Here is a 6,646-nt window from a genome sequence, read left to right as displayed (position 1 = left end):
AGGACCCAGTGAAACCAAACCTGATCCCGATTTTCGGGTAGGGTATCATGTCTGGATTCGGGTCTAATGGAATCCACCATAAGAGAATCCATACTCGGACCTGATAAGAACTACATGAATTACAATACATGAGTTATACTCGATAAAATAATAATTTTTATTAATTTTAAATTGAAAAATTATGGGTTTTAATTAATCGGAACTCAGGTCAGGCTCGGGTCTAGTATAAATTTTTACAAATTATACCCGACTCCATGTATTAATCAGATCTTAGTGTCCGGACTTAGGTCTTATTATTTATCTTCATACCTGAACCCTATAGAGTTGGGTACGAGTTATTGCCATCAGGGGCTGGTGGAAATACTGGGTACTGTGCATTAGGTGACCCGCATCCCTAAAAAGGTTTATACATCACAAAAAAAATGAGAGGCAACCATGGGCGTCAGATCAGGGCATACGTCACTCAAAACACAGATTTATCCTCATCTTTGTGTAAGCATGACAACAGCAATTTTGGTGGCCCACACTGTTTGTCCAATGAATGGCAGTGATGAAGGCGGCAAAACACAAATCATTTGCGTTTTGACATATCCTGATCCGATCTCGTTCCAAAACAGCCTTATTGTTTTGCTTGAACACAAGAAAGTCTCAGCCTTCAGGTCAAATACGGGTTTTCACCAGTTATTATTCAACATACGGGTTTTAAACCTTCTACGTCTCAGATTGACAATAATGGACCCCACGAGACCCGATGATCCAAGAGCATGTTGAACCCTATTTGGTTCAATTTCTCATACCAACTTAAGTGGACCTGGATCCAGATACATCAAATCAAGGCAGTGGACTCGGGGAAAGGGAGGACAAGGGGTTGCCGGTCTTCACCTCTGCCCGTCTCAAAATCTCGCTCTCTATCTTTGCTTTCATCTCTGTACGGGTATTGATTTTAACCTCCATCTTCGCCTTCATCCTCATTTTATATTCTCTATCACTGTTCCAAACGGGGTGAGGTGGAGTGAGCCCTGTTTTCCATCGATCTATTGCCATTTCTAAAGAAGCAGCAGGGACGGGGCAGGGCGGAGCAAGATGAGAATCAGAACAGTGAAAAGCATACCCTCGTTCAGGCATAAATTTTGATTTTAACCTTCATCCCCATGTCCATCTCCATTTCATGTTCTCCATCCCTAGACATGGACTGGCAACGGAGCCCCTGTTGGTAATACTGTGAGTAGTGATAAGAGTTCTAACGTAGAGAGTCTGAGTTCTTCAGGAGCTAAGAGTCCTGGTCAAATGATGGAGCTTGAGAGTACTGGTCAAATACAGGATATACCAAGAGAAGTCCACGATAAGCTCAAGAATAAAGAGAATCCAAATACATCGAATTGAGTAGTGACTTAGCATCGTGGATGTAGGTATTCATAAACATCAAACCATGTAAATCGTGTTTTTCTTTCTTCTAGATTTTTGTTTTCATGGTATCAAAGCATATTGCCTGGTGAGGGTTTTTTCTTTGCCTTATTGTTTACTTCTTTGCCTGGTAAGGGTTTTTTTTCTTACCTTTTTGCCTTCTCCTTGTTTATTATTGCAACCACTTCAGTTGAGTTGACCCCTTCAATAAAATACCCATATCCTTTTAAGCTAAATGTCACTAACTTTATGACAATCAAACTCAACCATAATAATTTTCTGTTATGGCAAACCCAATTCCTTGGTCTTATTGAAAGCCAAGATATGGCAGGCTTCCTTGACGGAGAATACCCCATGCCACCTCAATTCACGCATACTCCTACGGGTGTTGCCATGAATCCTAAATACCTGGCATGGAGGAAATCAGACTGTCTGTTGCGAGGATGGATTACTGATACTCTTGCCGAAGAAGTTCTTGACATCGTTGTCGGCCTTCAAACTTCTTGAGAGGTATGAAATGCCTTAATAACCTCCTTTGCTCATGTTTCTAAAGAACGAGAATTTCTACTCGTTCAAAAATTGTAACTTCATCAAAAGAATGAAGTGCCAATGGTTGATTATATAAAAAACTTCAAAAATATATGTGATGAGCCGGTTGACATAGGCAAGACTATTGATGACGACACCAAGGTGTTTTGGTTATTGAATGATCTTGGAGCTAGTTATGAATAATTTGTTACTACTATGCATGCTCAAACCACCAATTCTGTCTTACGAACAAGTTGTTGGGTTGTTGCAAAGCCATCAAACCAGATGTGATTTATATAAAGGAGTGAACAATCATGCAGCCTTTTTTAATCAAAAGACTGAAAACCAAAAAAAATGATTCTCTAACAAAAGGCAACATTTTTCTTCAAAAGAGCATGAGTTTACCCAGACAGGTCAAACTATAAATCGTGGAAATAATTTCGTTCAGAAGAAATCTTTCAATGGTCAGACAGGAAATCAGGCTCAAGCAAAAAATAAGGAAAATGGTGTGATTTGACAGATTTGTTCAAAACCGAATCACAGTGCTATAAATTGTTGGCATCGGTTCAATCAGGCATTTCAGGCCGAAGACGTTCCTCAAGCTCTTGTAGTGTTGAAGCTTTCTGATAATCAAGATGATGCATGGTTCTCAGACATAAGAGCAACTGCTCATGTCACTTCAGATGCAGGTAAACTTAACAATCCTTGTAAGTATCATGGGTCAGAAAAAATTATGATTGGTGATGGATCTAAACTTGCTATTACTCACACAGGAACAACCAACTTAAAATTTGGAAGCAAAAATTTGGTTCTTTAGAATGTTCTTGTTGTTCCTGAAATTAAGAAGAATATGATCTCAGTTAGTCAGTTAACCTCTGATATACCTTGTTTATTTGAGTTTTCATCTAATGGTTTCTTGGTGAAGGACAAAACCAACAACAAAGTGCTAGTGACGGGTAGTAGGGTCAACGACCTATATGAAGTCATGCCAGAAAACAAGCAAATCTTCTTCTCTACACAATTTCGGTCTGTTAGCAGGGACGTCTGGCATGTGAGACTCGGTCATCCTAATATGTAGCGAGTATATTTTTTAATAAAAAATAAGTCTATCGAGGTAACTGCACAAAATAAGTTTTTCTCTGTCTGACCAAGCTGTCAAATAAGCAAAATGTGCAGGTTACCATTTTTTTAAGTTACTGAACATTGCTCTAAGTTGTTTGACAAAGTTCATTGTGATCTCTGGGGACCAACCCCCATATTTTCTTTTCAACAGTTTAAATTTTATGCTATTTTTATTGATGAATATTCTAGATTCACGTGGTTTTATCTATTAAAATCCAAATCCACGTGAATCTGAGGATTCGGGGCAGAACTTGGAGATTTTTTCAGAAAACGGGTCTGGATCCGGATTTTGAGGAAATATTCAAGTTTTTAACCTCGAATCGAGAAATGCAGAGCCGTGAATCCAACTGGATACCAGATGGACCGTCTGAGTTTTTTAAAAATTTCCCAGATCTGTCAACAACCACAAGCCTTTTCTGCATTTGTCTTCAGCCTTCTCTGCTAATGACACTCAGTATCTGTTATCAACCATAAGCCTTTTTTATGTTTGTCGTCATGACACATGCATCTGTCATCAAGATTTCATCAACCCCATAAAGTGCTTTCAGCTTCTTCTACTAAAGATACTTAGTGTTTGTCATTAGCCTATCCGTCGTCAGCATTTTTCCATCTATCATCAACATTCGCTACCAATTCTAAGATGCGCGCGCTAGTTGAAAAAAAATCATCTAGATCCCTCTCCCAACTCCCTTCCAAACTGAGATAGGAATATTCCCAAGCCATATACCACCTGACTAATCTTACCCCTAGAGTCGCTCAGACCAATCACGTTGAGGGATATTTGAAAAACGTATGGAAGCCAACAAAGCAAGGTGGGCAGAAGAATTTTTTTTATGAGGGATAAAATGGGCAATAGGATATAAATTATCTGAAGATGGTTGATTATTGGAGCTAAGTAAGGCCTCCATCATGGGTGTGGAGGTGGCTAACGCATAAACATAATCATCTAAGTATGCAAGATGGTGACATTGTCGAGAGGAGCACCTGGAAACTGGTTGATTTGGAGTCTCAAGATTCGAAACAATAGTCTCTCTGACATGCTGTTCTAGGACATCGATACTAGATTCAGGATTTGAAACAATAGTATCTGAATCCAAAACTGGGTTTATTTGAGCTAGATGTGCAGTTTCATCCAAAACTATATGAGGTAAGACCATGAGATTTGGATTTAGATTTGGATTTTCAAGTTATGGTTGGAAGAAAAAATGTTTCCCATAAAAGGTAACATCTTAACTAGTGAAGAATTTTTGAGTTTCAAGATCATAAAATTGATACCACATTGCCCATGAGTATACCCAACAAAGGCACATTTTTGGCTCAAGGTGAGAATTTAGTAGATGGGTTTGGCTCACGAGCATAGCAATGGCACCCAAAAACATGAAGTTAGCAGGATATTGGAGTGTGTTTGTTACAGGTACATATTTGATATTGTTTTGATATGAATGGTTTGAATGTATTTCAATGTTTGATGTGACTGTATCCATGCTTTTTAATTGATTTTTTATCCTTTAACCTTGAGGAAAGCAGAAAAAGAAAACATTGTGCCTTACAAAGATGTGTTTGTTGAAACACATAAACATAAAAGCACAGAAGAGTTTGTATCAGAGAAGGCGAGAGTGACATCAGTATGTATTTATTGTATTAATAAACATTGTAATATACAAGTTACTATGAATTACATTATCATAAACATTGTAATTCTTGATTATTAATTCATATTGTAATCGTTACTTTGTAGGAGTCATACGAGCAACAAATGGTAGAGAGATATGACGATGGCTCTACTCAGCATCCGTCTTTTGATCCTGCAGTATGGGTGACTGCAACTGGTGAACCCAAAAAAGGTCGTGTGTTCGAGTTTGGGAGTAACATGAACACCACACCAGTCGTTGCCTTCTACAGCCAGGTCTCTCAGAGTTCTCCCACTAGCATCAACTCCCACCATCTGATTAACCTTGCTATGTCTTGGGATGGTGTGTGTCAGCGTCTTGAGGACAAAATGCATAACTTTTTACATGAAGTCATTCTCAACCTTGTCCATAATGAGTTGTGCAACTTTTTTCGGGACAGGAGAACTTCGTTTGAATTCAACATGAGCTCTGGTGCCCGTCAGGTATAAAGATTCATGTAATTTATTTCATGTCGTTAGATTTTAAGCTAGTATATGCATGATTGAACACATATAAGCATGATTTCATCACTATAAAATTTTTTGACTGCCTTATAACACATATATGCATGATTGAATCACTATGAAAGTGGTTTGACAACCTTAGAACATATACAAACATTCTTTCATCACTATGATAACTTTAGAACACATATGAGCATGATATTAGCATATATAAAAGTTTTTTGATTGCCTTATAACACATATATGCATGATTGAATCAATATAATTTTTTTTGACAACCTTAGAACACATATAAGCATGATTTCATCACTATGAAAGTTTTTTGACTGCCTTATAACACATATATGCATGATTATGATACATAACACATTTATTTGACAACTTTATAAACATTATATCCATGCGTGAATCACTGTGACATTTTTTTTACAACCTTAGGACACATATCTGCATGATTGAATCACTATGATTTTTTTTTGTCAGTCTTAGAACATATATCTGAATTCAATTATTGTTCTTCACTTTATTGCTAGTCTATGTGTCATTCAACAATTTACCTTGATTACATATAATGTATTTCATTATATTTTGTTTATCAATACTAACATTTCGGTTCTCTTGTAAGATGCTAGATATGATCAGCGTAGAGGAACTGATGGAGGCATGGATGAAGAGGCAAAGCGAGACAATGAAGAGGATGGTGCTCCGAATCTTGGCGGGGATTTGTTTCATCTCTTTAATTTGTTTCACGTACTTGTAATTAATTAGAACTTGGCAAGGACTATACTGGGTTGTTAAATTTGTTTAACTTAAAACTTGTGTTAAATTTGTTTTACCTGCTTTGTATATGTATGTTTTATGTGTACTTTGTTTTTAATACACAGGTTATATAAATTGTATAACGAGAAATTTTTCTTGATATTCATATTTAAAAAAAATTATTTCTTTTTAAAATTTATGACGGATAATATCCGTCGCTAATATTCATTGCAAATTTAAATCAGCCGATATTTTGTGACATAATTTAATCCATCGCTAAATTGGTGACGAACATTAGCGACAGAAACATATTCGTCTTTAAATTTTAGTGACGAATTAGCGACATAATACATTCTTTTGCAAAATCAAATCAGTCCTTATTTAGTGACGAATTAGCGACGAACCATGTATGTCGCTAAATAGCAACAGATTGGCAATAGATAATTTCTGTCTTATTTTAGCGATCAAGATTATGCGACAGACTCTTTTCATCGTTAATCCATAGCTAAATACGTTAGTGAAGGATTAGCAATGGATTAGTGACGGATAGTGTCTGTCGCTAATCCACAAATTTTTTGTAGTAAATATATTAGACGATATTCATGTGCCACTTAGCACGATGAATAAGCATATGACTCATGTATACCTACCTCCACAAGTGTGATGATTTGAGGATTCTATTGGTTGGTTATCGTCCTC

Source organism: Nuphar pumila, chromosome 9, assembly GCF_984573655.1.
Source record: "Nuphar pumila chromosome 9, dmNupPumi1.hap1.1, whole genome shotgun sequence".
NCBI lineage: Eukaryota > Viridiplantae > Streptophyta > Magnoliopsida > Nymphaeales > Nymphaeaceae > Nuphar > Nuphar pumila.
This window is presented reverse-complemented; position numbering follows the sequence as displayed.